Source organism: Salvelinus alpinus, chromosome 13, assembly GCF_045679555.1.
Source record: "Salvelinus alpinus chromosome 13, SLU_Salpinus.1, whole genome shotgun sequence".
In the NCBI taxonomy this organism is placed as follows: domain Eukaryota; kingdom Metazoa; phylum Chordata; class Actinopteri; order Salmoniformes; family Salmonidae; genus Salvelinus; species Salvelinus alpinus.
The window spans coordinates 11,677,371-11,695,023 of NC_092098.1; the positions used below are offsets into that span (position 1 = coordinate 11,677,371).

General features: G+C 41.6%; 1 protein-coding gene across 3 annotated transcripts in view; it reads left to right on the top strand.

Moving 5' to 3' along the window:
- Positions 1-313: 313 nt before the first annotated feature.
- LOC139537068 (spectrin beta chain, non-erythrocytic 1-like) overlaps positions 314-17,653 on the top strand; it is an 84,719-nt gene continuing 67,379 nt past the window's right edge. For 2 of the 3 annotated variants that reach the window (XM_071337929.1, XM_071337930.1), the window contains exon 1: positions 314-729. The gene's annotated coding sequence lies outside the window, so the exon portion shown is untranslated. The remainder of the gene's footprint in view (positions 730-17,653) is intronic. The other variant, XM_071337932.1, reaches the window with a different exon arrangement.

Here is a 17,653-nt window from a genome sequence, read left to right on the forward strand (position 1 = left end):
TAGACGCGTCAGAATGACACGTTTTGGGATAGTTCCAACACGTGATTCACATGAGTAATTTGATCAATTTAGTCACTGGTATAGGCCTACCTGACTCATTACGCACAATGTACAATATTCATCCGCCCCCATAAAAAGAAAAACGTTTCTCTGTTCACATTTGCAGAAAGGATACCGTGTATGAATATTTCGACTAATAAACGGAAATTGTTGGGTTGGAATCAGGCTGGAATTATGAACCAGGGACAGCACCACTCTGGAGGCTTTGCGTGTCTCCGCGGTATGAATGTGATTGACTGAGCGTATTCAGTCCACCCCCCCCCCCCCGTATCATTCATTCTTTCTATCTCCCTGTTGAACGAACGGAATTAGGGGACGACGGTTGGAGGTTATCTAGGAAACTGCGGACATCTCTCAGATGCTAACTTATAAACGATTTCGTATATCCTTGCGAGTAGCCTACCACCATTGCTTTGCCTTTATTCTGTCAAATGTAGAGAACTGCTTATGTTTCGTATCACGCCGTGCTGCACAAGCAGCGTGAAAAGATCTGATTCAAGGATGCGGATTTAACAGAAATACGCTGCCAACTGGAATTTTAAACATTAGCATTGAATTAAGTCACTAATGCCAGTAACCAGATACTCTTTATGTTCGTTTTATATTTGATCAGTGACGCGGTAAAAATATCGAGAGCCAACCACCAACGAAGATAAACCACGAGAACGGGTAAGCGTGCTTTTTTTTCTCTCTCCAACACAGCATCACCTCCGCCAACCAGAACCAGCTAGCTAGCAAACGTGGGCTAATCCTAATATTCAGGTAAAGATGTTATTGGGGTACCCTTTGTCATTTTAAAATCGATCATTGTCTAAAAATATGAGCCATACATTAATAAAGCATTTGCTCTCAACTTGGCTATTTAATGTATATTCTATTGGCTACCTCGCCATGCTGTGTTGCCTTTGTTTGAGTCGATGTTCGCCAGTTAGCTACTAGCTTGATAGCGCCCCTCATCTTCTCTGTCGAGTCCGCCAGCCATCCAACCTGACCATATTGTCCAACCAGGCGCTGTGTGACTATACCCGACGTCCCACTGAACATGACATTAGCGTTGGGCAAGGTATCTCGCCCTCAATAAATTGTGTATGCATACCCGACTCAAATTATATTAAGCATCTTCATCAAATGTTTGTTTGCACAGCTTTGTAAATGTTCAGCTGGGCGAGCTTCATAGGAGTTTTGATATGTCATCGTAGCTATGGGTAAACCTGGCTGTTGCGCTGTCTCACGATGAGACCAAGGAAACAACACGATTATTCTTCTCTGGGGACACGGAGGTAGCCAGCATCATCTGCTGCTTGCTCACCATTGCAATGTTAATAGCCTGTGGATATAAACTACAACCGTTATAATTTAAGATGGCTGGCCTGTTTGTTAAGATCATATCTGTAATGCATAGCTAGCTAAGTGGTTTATTGATGTCCACCTCCTTCAAGTGTTTTTTTTCTTTCTTCCTGGACAGAGCCTGTGTGGCCTGTACGAGTAGGATCCGTTTAGATAACTTAGATGAAAACACCACATTGTATATGATTTAGTAGGAAACTAAACCTGTGTTTTGTCAGCTACGGTTTAGTCACCATTTGAGGTATGATTATGACCAGTGGAGACCTGTCATTCAGGGCAGGTTTTGAGCCCTACCCGTTTAGTGTATATATATGTCTTGTTCAAAAGTTTGGGGTCACTTAGAAATGTCCTTGTTTTTGAAAGAAAAGCCCTTTTTTGTCCATTAAAATAACATACAATTGATCAGAAATACAGTGTAGATATTGTTAATGTTGTAAATGACTATTGTAGCTGGAAACGGCTGATTTAAAAAAAAAATAATATCTACATAAGCATACAGAGGCCCATTATCAGCAACCATCACTCCTGTGTTCCAGTGGCACGCTGTGTTAGCTAATCCAGGTTTATCATTTTAAAAGGCTAATTGATAATTAGAAAACCCTTTTGCAATTGTTAGCACAGCTGAAAACTGTTCTGATTTAAAGAAGCAATAAAACTGGCCGCCTTTAGACTAGTTGAGTATCTGGAGCATCAGCATTTGTGGGTTCGATTACAGGTTCAAAATGTCCAGAAACAAAGAACTTTCTTCTGAAACTCGTCAGTCTATTATTGTTCTGAGAAATGAAGGCTATTCCATGTGAGAAATTGCCAAGAAACTGAAGATCTGGTACACCGCTGTGTACTACATCCTTCATAGAACAGTGCAAACTGTCTCTAACCAGAATAGAAAGGGGAGTGGGAGGCCCCGGTGCACAACTGAGCAAGAGGACAAGTACATTAGTGTCTAGTTTGAGAAACAGATGCCTCAAGTCCTCAACTGGCAGCTTCATTAAATAGTACCTGCAAAACACCAGTCTCAAAGTCAACAGTGAGGAGGCGACTCTGGGATGCTGGCCTTCTAGACAGGGTTCCTCTGTCCAATGTCTGTGTTCTTTTGCCCATCTTAATCTTTTCTTTTTATTTATTTATCTGAGTTGTATATTTTTCTTTGCAACTCTGTCTAGAAGGCCAGCATCCTGGAGTCGCCTCTTCACTGTTGATGTTGAGACTGGTGTTTCTGGCCTTTTTTTGAGCCTGTAATCGAACCTACACATGCTGATGCTCCAGATACTCAACTAGTCTAAAGAAGGCCAGTTTTCTTGCGTCTTTAATCAGTACAACAGTTTTCAGCTGTGTTAACATAATTGATAAAGGGTTTTCTAATGATCAATTAACCTTTTTAAAATTATAAACTTGGATTAGCTAACACAACGTGCCATTGGAATACATTAGTGATGGTTGCTGATAATGGGCCTCTGTACGCTTATGTAGCTATTCCATTAAAAATCAGCCATTTCCAGCTACAATAGTCATTTACAACATTAACAATGTCTACACTGTACTTCTGATCAATTTGATTTTTTAATGGACAAAAATGTTGTTTTCTTTCAAAAACAAGGACATTTCTAAGTGACTGCAAACTTTTGAATGGTGGTGTGTATATACAGTATAAGTACCAGTCAAAAGTTTGGACACACCTACTCATTCAAGGGTTTTTCTTTATTTTTACTATTTTCTACGTTGTAGAATAATAGTGATGACGTCAACACGATGAAATAACACATATGGAATCATGTAGTAACCAAAAAAGTGTTAAACAAATCAAAATATATTTGAGATTTTTCAAAGTAGCCACCCTTTGCCTTAATGACAGCTTTGCACTCAGTCTTCCTGTAGGGTCTGTCATCTAGTGGACATTTTGCTCAATTGCCCTCTAGCTATGTTTGGACTGTTGTTCATGTTTTGCTGTGGTCTGGAGTACTGTGGAATATATTGCTTTCTTGTTCTGGACACTTCTCCCAGTCATGGTTAGGGTTGGAACTGCCTCTCTGGGTGTTCTGATGCTTCTAGCTTGGAGTTGTATGCTCATGATAACATAGCTACAGTATTTCACCTTTTCATGTGTATATTATTGCTTACTAGGTGTGTCCAATTTGGTAACCACTCCCTCTTCTAATTAGGGCTAATTGGAAAAGCCTTTCAAAAGAGGACATTGTATTCTCCTTTTTCTGTACTCCCTGACGAAGGCCATGCAGCCGAAACGCGTCGGTTTTTAAACAACTTTGTTTCTATTGAACATGCCATACTAATAAAGGCATTTTAATTAATGATATGAAGAGTGCCTTGGTCCTCCTTTCTTTTTGATGACCAATTTACACCTTTTACCAAAGAGCACCTTCTATCTACCAAAATATACTATAGTGTACCTTAGTAGCGCTTCCCTTCCTCCTCTTTCTACTAGATTAAATGTATTGGCCATTGGACATAAACATTACACAATGAGTCGTAAATCGCGAATTCACCCATGAGTGGTTTGGAAGGAATCAGTGGTTAACTGCAATCACTATTTTGCTTCCCCTGCCTGCTATTTGGTGGGAAGGGTGTTTGGTCCAAGTCTGGGTTTAAGGATTTAAAATGTCTGTCTGAAGGGGTCTATTTTCCAAGCTTAAAAGGATAAACATTCACACTCGCACACCATGGGCCAGAAAATGTAGAATACATTGGCAATGCTGTCAATCCAGCATGACTTCTGGGTTCAAAACAACTGGGAACTCAGAACTGGGAAATCTCCGACTTCGGTGCGTTCAAGACAACTGGGAACTAAGGAAATAAATGAGCTCCGACTGGGAAAATACATTTTGAATGGTCATCCAACATAGAATTCCAAGTCGGGAACAGTATGCTGCTGTATAAATGATGTAATATGCCAGGGATCTATGTATACTGTAGCTAAGTAATACTATGTGTATGTTGTGTAGTAAGCTGTTAGTAGCCCATGCCAATTTGGTCTATTTGCACCTCTTAATTTTGCCGCCTATTCTGTAGCCTATAGGCAGTCTTGGATTAATGTAATCATTGAATATTGTAAAAGCTTTCATTGTCTCCTTATTTGCCCCAGTTATTTATCATACGTTTCTAACTTGGTGTACAGGGAGAATACTGTAAGAATCCGCAAATGTTCTGAATTCTGTCGCTGTACATTTCAAAGTGCTGAACAAATAGTTATATTGACTACGTCCGTCTTAGCTCGCTCATTAATGTCTTAATCGAAATTACGGCTTGCCTCAGATCCCCTCATCGTTCCCTTATGTCGTGGTTTGTACTTCTCATGTCAGCGTTCGTTATTATTGAAGGATGCGGTTTTTATCGAGTTAAAAATCCACAAGGAGTCAGTAGAAGCCATATTTTCTTAAGCAAGTCAGCCGTATCAGCTATGGTTTTTTAAAAGGCAGTAAATGAGGCTGAATGAACTGTTTCGCTGCCAGACAAGGCTCTGCTGATAGCCAGGTGTAGCAGTGGTAAGGATTCACTTCATGGTGCTGAAAACAAAGCTCTGCTGTTGGGACAGCTTTATGTGGGCACCGTTTGCCACCATTATAGTTCAATTCATGTATTGTTTAGTGTTGTGTAGTGGCTTTGCTGGCATGAATCTAAAGAAATTGTTACGTTTGCCACACCAAGATTTACATGCTAAAATTGCCACTGATTATGACTGAATGACTACTTACGGAGAACCTTTATGGGCCAATGACAAAAACGATCCTATCGCAAAGCTGTCTTATATCTTTCAAAACCATACCCACCCTTGGGCTCCCCCACCCTAGACAGACCCACTATTTTCCACTAACATTTTTATGAGTTCCGTATTGCGAGCTCTAGATGGTTGTAGTCCATCCATTGGTGTACTGGCGTGTTAATCAACAGGATTTGTGAAATTTAAACCTTTGCATGGTGCATCAGCCTAATTGCCGATATTTATTTTATTTGCATGTTTGACTGTATTACCGTCTTGGACGTAGGCTATTAGTCATGCTGTTGGGAACCTGTTTATCCTTTACATGTACAGTATATGCCGTTGAGAGGGGTATTGACTAAAGGTCGACCTATTAATCGGCATGGCCGATTACATTGCAATCCACGAGGAGACTGCGTGGCAGGCTGACCACCTGTTACGCGAGTGCAGCAAGGAGCCAAGGTAAGTTGCTAGCTAGCATGAAACGTATCTTATAAAAAACAATCAATCTTAACATAATCACTAGTTAACTACACATGGTTGATATTACTAGTTTAACTAGCTTGTCCTGCATTGCATATAATCAATGCGGTGCCTGTTAATTTATCATCGAATCACAGCCTACTTCGCCAAATGGGTGATGATTTAACAAAAGCAAAAAAAAATGCACAATCGTTGCACCAATGTAGCTAACCATAAACATCAATGCCTTTCTTAAAATCAATACACAACTATATATTTTTTTAAACCTGCATATTTAGTTAAAAGAAATTCATGTTAGCAGGCAATATTAACTATGGAAATTGTCACTTCTTGCGTTCAGTGCAGTGCAAGCAGAGTCGGGGTATATATGGCCGCCTGGCTCGTTGCGAACTGTGTGAAGACCATTTCTTCCTAACAAAGACCGTAATTCATTTGACATAATTGACATAACATTGAAGGTTGTGCAATGTAACAGCAATATTTAGACTTAGGGTTGCCACCCGTTCGATAAAATACGGAACGGTTCCGTATTTCACTGAAAGAATAAACGTTTTGTTTTTGAAATTATAGTTTCCAGATTTGACCATATTAATAACCTAAGGCTCGTATTTCTGTGTGTTTATTATATTATAATTGAGTCTTTGATTTGATAGTAGTCTGACTGAGCGGTGATAGGCAGCAGCAGGCTCGTAAGCATTCATTCAAACAGCACTTTCCTGCGTTTGTCAGCAGCTCTTCGCAATGCTTGAAGCACAGCGCTGTTTATGACTTCAAGCCTATCAACTCCCGAGATTAGGCTGGCAATACTATAGTGCCTATAAGAACATCCAATAGTCAAAGGTATATGAAATACAAATGGTATAGAGAGATTCCTATAATAACTACAACCTAAAACTTCTTAACTGGGAATATTGAAGGCTCATGTTAAAGGAACCACCAGCTTTCATATGTTTTGAGTAAGGAACTTAAACGTTAGCTTTTTTACATGGCACATATTGCACTTTTACTTTCTTCTCCAACACTTTGTTTTTGCATTATTTAAACCAAATGTAACATGTTTCCTTATTTGAGACTAAATTGATTTTATTTATGTATTATATTAAGTTAAAATAAGTGTTAATTCAGTATTGTTGTAATTGTCATTATTACCGATTTTATATATTTGTATCTGCTTTTTTTGGTCCTCCCAATAATCGGTATCGGCGTTGAAAAATCATAATCGTCGACCTCTAGTATAGACTACTTCAAATCTATGGATAGACTATTGGACGGGTTAGCGAGTGTCCTCAGGTGTTGTCTACCCTAGGTGGATGAGGAATGGATGGATGATTGGAGAGCGCAAGTTATGGAGGCTGGGGAATGCGCCTGTGGGGCCGCCCATAGTGCTGATGCTCAGAATCCCTCCCATACACGCTTGTTTCAACTCCGGCCACTCTCACAGGATCATTGTGCTGCAGTCATCCATGTCAGTTAAGCTAAGTCATGCCATTATCACTAACAGTGTTATTGTTCTTATCAGATGTGCAGGTCCTGATGCAGCAACTCATTGAAACTTTATTCTGCCATTGAGATAAAAGGCAAATAGCCTTCAGTTTTTTACCTTTCTGTTTCTGCCTATTATTTGTTTGGTGGTTGTACAACTCGAGCACCTCTTCATATTTCAGTATTGCTCTCAGCCTCTTCAGCAGGAATCATTTGATCTGCCCAATGAAGATTCATGTTATGACATCTCAATATTCACTTAATTTTTTTTTTTTTTTTTTTTTACAAGGTTGAATATGAAAGTTCCAATGTGTTGTCATTAGCCCACACAGCTAATTGAAATGTTGCGATGGACTAAAATGAATGCCATGGTCTACCTGCATGCTTAAGATACTTGAGGACAGAGTGATTTCCTCATTGTCTGGGTTTTGTATGGAGTATTTGAATTGCTGGGCTGTTTTATAGTGCTTCAATAAATTGTCCTCTGGGCAATTCCACGTTAACGGACTCAGGTTTTTCACTTAAAAGGTATTTAAAAAAACTTGATTTCAAAGTGTAACAAACCATAGAACTATGCACAATGACTACTTTTAACTCGGGGCTCTACAGTGAGACCATTTTAAGGATTCTAGCATTAATACCTCTATTTTCTTTGTTATTTTGTGTGCGCCAACATTTTTCAACTTGTGTTCCTTGTAAAAAATAAAAAAAATAAAAGGTAAGTGTAGAGCCCTGTAACAATTTACACTGAACATTTTAAATAAACCGATGCAAAGCGTGGTAACTGAATTTCGGTAAAATCTCCGTCAGTTGATGTGACCACATTTTCCAAAAACTCTTAACCATCTGCTCCGAATTAAGATTCACCTATTTGGCTGAAACAATGGGGTGTCAGCTATGACATGACACCTTTAAATTTGAAATAAATCTATTTTTCAGTGTTTTCCACAAGTACATAGAGTAGCCAGCCAAACAGAAAATGCACTCTAGAATGTTCCAGAGGCCACCAAAATAATGACTTGATTCCATCTGAAATACACAGTGAAATGATTTAATAATTATTTTCTTTACCTCCCAGGTTGGAAAAATGTGTTGTATTGTCTAGAAAGACATGCCTTTACAATTTTTTAAATGACTGAACATTTATGAATTCAGTGTATTGTTGTTTTGGATATCGTCTTGGCCTATATTATCTGGGCCCGATCCATAAAGCATCTCAGCTTAGGAGTGCTGGACTAGGATCAGGTCCACATCTGTCCATATAATCGTATTCATTATGATCTAAAATATTAAACTGATCCTAGATCAGCACTCCTATTATGAGACGTTTTGTGGATATGGGACCTTTTTACATTTAACCTGTCTTCTCTTGAGATTAAAGTCATATTTACAGTTTTACTACATGATATGAATTGCCGCTGATGTTTGTTCACATTTTTTTTTTTATTAAAACAGAAAAATGAAGTAAATAGCCCACATTATCATGGAAAAGAAATGAAACGTTATATTGAAACAATGTAAGGGTTATATCATTATCTTTCTGATTTTACATAGCCCCAATTAATGAAAAAGTATTGTTAGGGAGGGCCCTATAAAACCCGTAATCATTTTTGCCTGATTTCATTTTGTTCTTTCCCAAATTCAATCAATTTTTTAAATAAAACATCCAATCTTGTTGTTTTTCTAAGTCCACACCAATGCTTAAGCCATGTTAGGAGACCACATGATGTCTGGGGGAAAAATTCATTTTGGGGTGTAATTACCATTAAATTCAAGTGTGCACCTAGCAAGAGACAGTTGTTTAGCAGTTTATTTGTAGCGCACTTGTCATTGTAGTTTGCAAAACATATACCCACTGGATTGATGAAAATAATCATGATATCATTCTGCCAGGTAAGCATAGGCTACTTTGTGGTTGGTATTTAATTGAGAAGGTTTTTGGGGAAGGCTATCCATCTACCAGAAGACTGTTTTCATTAGCATCGTCGCTAACGGCTTCACAAAGTGGAAGACGCGCGCACCACACACGCAGACGGGGGCGTTCTCGTTGCTTCTTCAGAAAGTTGCACGAACTACGAATCACTGATTCATTGAGTTCATGTCTTATGATAAACTTGAGCAAATTCATTACATTAATAAAACATTTTATAAACGTTTAGTTGATTCCCTAACGTCAATACATTTTTGAATATTGTTGAATTCGGTTTTAATGTCTGGATTTTGTGAAGGCCCTAATTATCATATTTGGACCAGAATGAGGCTCTCCACTACCTATTGTTTCTGTAGTGGTGATTCACAACTTATGAAAACATTCCATGAAGTTTATCTGCCTAGGCCTACATGTAACCTATGCAAATTAGGTAGCCAAATGAATGTCTCTCACCGATTCGGTAGTCTACATTGACTGATGAGAGGAGTCACTCATTTTAGCGCCACTGTCTGGCAAACCCCGACATATGATACCATGGACATACATTACATGGGACGTGCAAATTCACAAGCATCATGCTCTCTCTCCCTCCACTGTGTAAAGAAATTTGATTGCAACCAACCACAGCGCACACATTGTACCGGGATGCGGGCTCGCTTTGTGATTGACAGGCGCCTCTGCTCTCAATAGATCTCTAGAAGATGCATATCGTTCATTCTAACGGAAGAGGGCTCGACGGACTAGCGAATTGACACTTTTAAATTTAAAAGTAACCTAGTTAATATTAAGTGTAACAAGTAGGCGGCTAAAATTAGTCTCTAACCGGCTGATTAGCCAACTGCTAGCGCTAATGGAAAACAATGCTTTTCGTTATTGAACTACAGCCAATTCTATAGCAGAAATTCTGTTAGATTTGGTAACAGAATTTCACATTTTAATCACTTGGGGGAATTCCGACCCAAGTTAAGCGTGTATAAATGGAACATAATTCCCTTTTTTATGCCATTTTCTATCTCTGCATATTCGGACCTTGAACCTGAAGGAAAAATCCACCCAAAACCACTCATTCCCTTAATATACAGTGTTTAGATAAATATTGTTCTCACATATTAATGTTTTGGGAAAGTCTGTTGCAGCTCAAGTCTAATACAAAATTCGCAATGCTCTCTCTATGGGCGGGCTGGCTGGCTAGCTAGCAAACGTAGCTACACACAATACCAAAGACAATATCAGCATGTAACATAGCTAGTTGGCTGTAAACTCACCTAACAAACTGCACTATCAATTTAGTAGTCTGCAATCTCACCATGTTCAACCTGCAGATCGATTTGCCTCCAAGTGGAGTCATTCACAACGGCGGATATACTTTTGAGGAGATGGGAAACGTTTGTCATGGGCGATTCTAGGACAATGAGAGCTCTCCTTCAAGGAGTGAATGGGAGTCCTTTGGGCGCTAGCGCAAAACCCAACATTAGCACGAATTTCGTCAACAAATACCTACACACTCCAAATACCTACACACTCCAATTTTCTACATTGTAGAATAATAGTGAAGACATCAAAAGTGTGACATGACACATGGAATCATGTTGTAACGAAAAAAGTGTTAAACAAGGGTACCAAAACATTTCTGCAGCCTTGAAGGTCCTCAAGAACAGTTTCCTCCATTCTTCAACGGAAGAATTTTGGAACCACCAAGACACTTCCTAGAGCTGGGCACCCGGCCAAACTGAACAATCGGGGAAGAAGGGCCTTTGACCATTAGGTTCTTGGTCACCTCCCTGACTAAGAACCTAATGGTCAATCTGACATAGCTCCAGAGTTCCTCTGTGGAGATTGGAGAACCTTCCAGAAGGACAACTGTTCTGATGAAACCAAGATTGAACTCTTTGGCCTGAATGCCAAGTGTTACATCTGGAGGAAACCTGGCAACATCCCTACGGTGAAGCATGTTGGTGGCAGCATCATGCTGTGGGGATGTTTTTCAGCGGCAGGGACTGGGAGTCTAGTCAGGATCAAGGCAAAGATGAACAGAGCAAAATAATTTATCTAGTCTAAATATGGCATGATTCCACCAATTGTAACCTTCTGCATCACTTTCAAATAGGTACTTTTATTTTGAAGGCAAGCCGCAAATTCCTTCACAACATAACCCGGTCCGGTCAAGCCTCACTAGCCAGATGAAGCTAGCTGGCTGCTTATAACGTTAGCTTTGGGCGACAGGGTTAAGTAGCTGGCTAGCTATTTATTTTCATGAACTGAAGTTCAATTTCAGTAGGCGAACAACAAGTGGCTACCTAGTTAATACTTACTCACAAGGATTCCTAAATCATTGCTAAGAATAATGAAAATGACTGCAGGTTTTACTGGTCATTGTTTTCAGGCTGGTTGTATTGGTGCTAGCTACTTCTCCCAGAAGTTGCGGTCGAAAAAATAATGCTTTATTACCAACACGGTATTGTAAACACATTGTTCGTGGCCGGTGTTTGCTTGTTTGCAGACTTTTTTTGTACAGCTTTAACAGTGCTACTGATAGCAGTGGTGGCGCTTGGCTTGGACGTGCAAATTCAGAACACACAACATTCTATAATAGAACTGTGTTATTTGACGTGTCTCTTTTGCCACGCAAAGACCCAAGCTGCGTTCTATAGTATGTCGTGAAGTGACGCTATTACTCTATAACTCTGGTAGGGCAACATCTGAACAATAGCGCACTTGGTAACGTTAATGTGTACCGGTGCTCGACAAGTCGCGAAAGCCAACATCACCCACGACAGAGAACGGTTGATTGTCAAGGGCAATGAATTCCATTATCTTGGCGTTAATGGATTTCGCCTTTGAGTTGTCTCGCTGAATTTTTTTTTACTCTTTCGAATGACTGCTCGACTTTTTGACTGCTCAATCCACACAGCAGACATTGTGGACTAAGTTAGGAATGCTGTGTTGCACGTGTAACGCAAAGTTTTACGTGGCGTCATTACGTCATGTACCTACGTTCGGTTTTTCACATCGGCGTTAAACTAGACATCGGGCCGATACCGATGTTGGCATTTTTAGCTAATATCGGCCGATTCCGATATGTTCACCGATGTATCGTGCATCCCTAACAAAATGTGGAAAAAGTCAAGGGGTCTGAATACTTCCCAAATAGACTGTATGTTTGATCTCATAGGCTGTGAGTGAGATCCTCCTTTCTTTAATTAGTAGAGCTGAAACATAACTTATATTGAAGTCTGCTGCCTTAGGGGAGAGAGCAGGAATTGGCTGTTATTATATTAACTCAGTATTTAGAGATGGAATTGTTAGGTTTAAGCAATTCATAGATGTTGCCCTAAGTTAGATTGTATTACGTTGTTGTTTTGCAATGTTTCTCTTGTATTGGGAAATGCAGTCCCCTGGCAATTTGCTCTGTTTTGGATATGGTGATAAGTTTGTCCCCCACATCATCCGTCCAGTTATCCAAGGCAGGCAGGAGTTTTGCCGCCCAGGATAGAGGGGGTGGGGGATGTTTTGCAAGTTGTGGACACATCCGTTTGCCCTCACGCCTCCTCTGGCCTTGTGAGTCCAACATTTGACCATGTGTTCCTAATTTTTCCCTGTGGAGTCCATGCTGGGCTTTTGGAATTCTTCCTAAATTCCCCCCCAGGTTTACTGCAGCTTAGAGAATGGGCTTCACACAAGTCTGCCAGAGCTCCTTTTTGAGCCATCTCAAGTAAAGAAGCAACAATCTGTTGAACTGATCGGGCGTCCATCCATTACCTTAAATGGAGAAGGGTTTAAGGTTCAGAGTTTAGGCTGGGAATGATTGACTGTAAGGAAATCTGCTGAAAGAACCCTATGTTGGGATCTGTGAGGTTTTCCGTGACCGTGATTAGGCTGAAGGTCTCTGTTACCCAAGGAGAGCGCCGACCCTGACCTTTCTCCTACGCCTCATGACCCAGGCCCTGTGGGTGGCGTTTGTGCTACAGGTCATGAGTGCAATGGAGTACATTGGATGGCTCACTTCTGCCAGTTTGGCTAAATTACAAATTCAAACCGAGCATAATAAAAAGGAGGAGAATGGAGAGGATGAGAGTTTCTGCGCTCATAGCTTCATACTAAACTTGACTCTTGTGTTAGAATGTAGCCTAGATGGAGATAACACACAGATGTTGCCCTTATTCCTGGCCAGTCACGCCATAATTAGCCTATTGCACAGTCATGCCATTTCTGTTACCCAGTGTTGAGTAATGAAACCTAGCTTTAGTATAGTGTTCTTATTGCTTGTCCCATGTGGAGAAATAGCTTGTGCGATTTGTCTATGTATAGCCAGGCCCATCCTGTACAATATCGATTTGCTCCGGTCTGCCTTCTCTGGGCATTTTAATACGTTGCAGTTGATGTTCTGTGGCTGTAGCCGTCATGGTCTTTTCACATTTGTGACTCGTCCCAGGAAACTAGGCGTATGTCACGCGTCACTACTTCACACACATTCTTGCGTTTTGATAGGAAATATGCAGACTGAGTCGAAAAGAGAACACACAAGGATTTTGTATAAAACATGCATATTACATCTTCAAACGAAGGGCAACCATGGCATCCATGACAGAGGGGGAGAAGCGTCCATCCATGTATATGGGTAAGAGTCTAGCTAGATACATTTTCAGATATGCTTCTAATTTTGTCAGAAAGTTGTTTTCATTTCAAGTTAGTGTACTGTTAGCGAGCCAGCTAACGCTAGGGAGCTAGCTATCTAGCTGACGTAACGTATATGATCAGTGTAGTAATATTATTCGTATCTCAGAGCCATTTGCATTGCTAGTTATAGCCTAATGTTAGCTAGCTAACATTTAACCTGGCTGGTTAGCTACCTGCAGATTCATGCAGGGTAGTAATGCTATGAGTTGGGATTATGGTTCATTGATTAGCTAGCTAGCTACCTACATGTCTTAACAAAAGACTCCACTATGCAAGTATCCATTTCAATAGAATGTTAATGATGTCACTGCGACAACTGTCGATAGCCAGAGCGAATTTACCAGCTACGTCTATCTATGCCGATTTCAGAGCAATCTCGTCTGAGTGTGCCAGAGCGCAGAATAATTGACAAATTTACAAACACTGAACACCCGCTGAATATACAAAAAAGCCTAATTAAATCATTGCCAGCAGCACAGTTGCAGTCGCCAGAGCATCCAGTGTGCGCTGTGAACGCTCCGAGAGCGAAACGCTCTCAATTTCCGAACAGACAATCTGACAATGTTCTGAGTTTACGAACGCCCGAGAGCACACACTATCACTCCAGATTAAATTTACGATCACAACCGTAGTATACGCCAGCCTTTAGTCTTGAAATCTTTGGTTGTTTAGTACATGGCCTCACATGTGAATCTTTAAAGAGATGGTTGGGGCTAAAGCTTAAGAGCGTGTGAGCGATGTTGAATGGGTGTAGACTAAGAAGAGCTCTTCATTAGGTACCAAAACATTCAAGAGTCATTTTTTCAAAAGTGAAGCTACAAGTTTATCAACTTTCAAAGCAGAATTACTTTCCCATTGTTCCTTGACTCTAGTGCATGATATACCATTTTCTAGCTCTGAGTCTCTACTTTTATCCAATGTATAAATGTTTATTTTTTTTAAACATTCAAATTTTGCTACGTAAGACAGAATCCAACCTGTCGGTCACATTTTTGCTAAAAAGGTGTTCAGTTTTAAACACAACTGAATTTGAGCTAGCCACAAATGAGAGAATAGGCCTAAAGTCTCTGGTGTGTCACATTACATTACATGTATGCCTATAAGAAACTGTCTTTAGTGTGTCTGTGAGTGTGAAGCTATGTCTCTGTGTGAGTGTTCCACTAGATTAAGCATGTAGTAGATTGTTCCTGTAGAGGTTTGTGTGGGTGTTTTTATATGGATAAAAGCCTTGAGCGCCTGGTACGTGTGTTCCGCGGGTGAATGCATGACGTGGGTGAGCGCAGCAATGGCATGCTGAGTGTCGGTGTATGAGTGAATCAATCTGGCTAATGAGAGTGGGTTTGAATGGCCACTGATGGGGAAAACGAAACAGACGTTTCTTGGAGAGATGTGGGGGTGGTAGAGGTGTTGAAGTGATGGAGAGAGAAATAGGAGAGTGTGTCATGGAGAGGGCGTTCTCTCTCTGGAGGACTCCGTGTTTGCGAGCATTCTGGGGGGGGCGTTGGAGCGTTTGATGAATGCGACGCTACAGGCTCACAATGGGCCGCCGCTGTTCTATTCAGAAAAGCATTCAGGGCTGGATCGTGGCCCTCTGATACATGTGTGTCTCTGGCCACCTCATTTCTGCAAACAGGAAAGGCGCGAGCTGCTGGCCCCTTGCTCTGCTGACTCCGCCATTGTGTCGGGCCACTGGCGAGATGGGCTTTGTGCTGGGCTTTTTGGGGATCTCGCCCCTACTCCTGTCCTACCCCATCTGAGCTTGACTGACAGTTGGACATGGAGCCAGAGAGGGGTTACCCCCCCCCCAGGAGAGGAGAGGCTGTGGGTAGAGGGGTCTTGCTGCAGTGATTTATAATTCCTGATTATTAGCATATAGGCCTACAACTCAACTCTGGACCTAGAAGACAGTTTCACTGCATTCTTTCATTGTGCCCCTCTAATCAGGGACTGATTTAGACCTGGGACACCAGGTAGGTGCAATTAATGATCAGGTAGAACAGAAAACTATCAGGCTCTGGTCCTCGTAGGGTCAGAGTGGAATACACCTGGCATATAGCTATAGAGAAATATTATCCAGTGCTGTGGGGGGTTTGTCTGGGCGGTCATGCAGCCTCCATCCTTATTTTCCACAGTTCAGCTCTGTGACTGGCAGAACTAAATGATTTGATGAGGGGTGTGTGTGTGGTTCCTATAAGACTGTATTCTCTGTCTGACAAAGCAAGCTTAAGTATTGTTGTGGTGTTGGGGGGATCGGATGCATGGCCAGGCTTACAGCCCGTCTGTCTGTCTGTCTGGGTGAGGGAGTGAAGTGTGGCCCCATCCCCCGGGCGTAGAGTGACGCGTGTGCTCATCTGGCTTGTTGTGCGCTGGGGTAATTCCCTCCTGGCGACTGTGCTGGGCTCCATGTCTCCCTGATTAACTGGTGCAGTGAAAAACAGACCAGCTAGCGGAGAGGAAAGCAGGTCAGGGAGGGATGGAGAGAATGGAGAGCGAGGAAAGAGGGGTGGTGATGCTGCCTGTGATGCTGCTTGCTCTGTCCTGCTTTCCCTCGTTCTTCCACGCTCCCATCGTTCTCCTGAAGGTGATGCCCTCTTCGTGCCAGAATAGCCACCAACACTAGTCTTCCTTCTAGAGCTGTGCCATATGGACAAATATCGCGATAAATTGCCTTAATTGATGCGATAATGATAAATACAACCATATGTTTATAGCATTAATGTGGACCAGTTTTTTTTACTACTACTACTAATTTGATGGTTGTAGCCATCCATTGTCTCATTAACAATCAGCCATATTAGAAAACGTATTTAATTTCAAACATCACATTTCTCTTGAATAGGCTACTTATTGTAATGAACGATATCAAATCAAAATTTGTCATGTCCCGAATACAATAGGTGTAGACCTTACAGTGAAATGCTTACTTACAAGCCCTTAACCAACAATGCAGTTTAAAGAAAATACCCAAACAAAAGAAAAGTAAGAGACAAGAATAACAAATAATTAAAGAGCAGCAGTAAATAACAGTAGTGGGGCTATATACAGGCGGTACCGGTACAGAGTCAATGTGTGGGGGGCATCGGTGTCGAGGTAATATGTTCATGTAGGTAGAGGTAAAGTGACTATGCATGGATAATAAACAGAGTAGCAGCTGGGGGTGGGGTGGGGACAATGCAAATAGTCCGGGTAGCCATTTGATTAACTGTTCAAGAGTCTTATGGCTTGGGGATAGAAGCTGTTAAGAAGCCTTTTTGTCCTAGACTTGGCACTCTGGTACCGCTTGTTGCGCGGTAGCAGAGAGAACAGTCTATTACTAGGGTGGCTGGAGTCTTTGACAATTCTTAGGGCCTTCCTCTGACACCGCCTGGTATAGAGGTCCTGGGTGGCAGGAAGCTTGGCCCCAGTGATGTACTGAGCCATACGCACTACCCTCTGTAGTGCCTTGCGGTCGGAGGCAGAGCAGTTGCCATACCAGGCAGGATGCTTTCGATGGTGCAGCTGTAAAACCTTTTGAGGATCTGAGGACCCATGCCAAATCTTTTCACTCCTGAGAAGGAATAGGTTTTGTCGTGCCCTCTTCACGACTGTCTTGGTGTGCTTGGACCATGTTAGTTTGTTGGTTACGTGGACGCCAAGGAACTTGAAGCTCTCAATCTGCTCCACTACAGCCCTGTCGATGAGAATGGGGGTGTGCTCGGTCCTCCTTTTCCTGTAGTCCACAATAATCTCCTTTGTCTTGATCACGTTGAGGAAAGTTGTTGTCCTTGCACCACACGGTCAGGTCTCTGATCTCCCTATAGGCTGTCTCATCGTTGTCGGTGATCAGGCCTACCACTGTGGTTTCATCAGAAAACGCAATGATTGTTTTGGAGTAGTGCCTGGCCGCGCAGTCATGAGTGAACAGGGAGTACAGGAGTGGACTGAGCACGCACCCCTGAGGGGCCCCCGTGTTGAGGATCAGC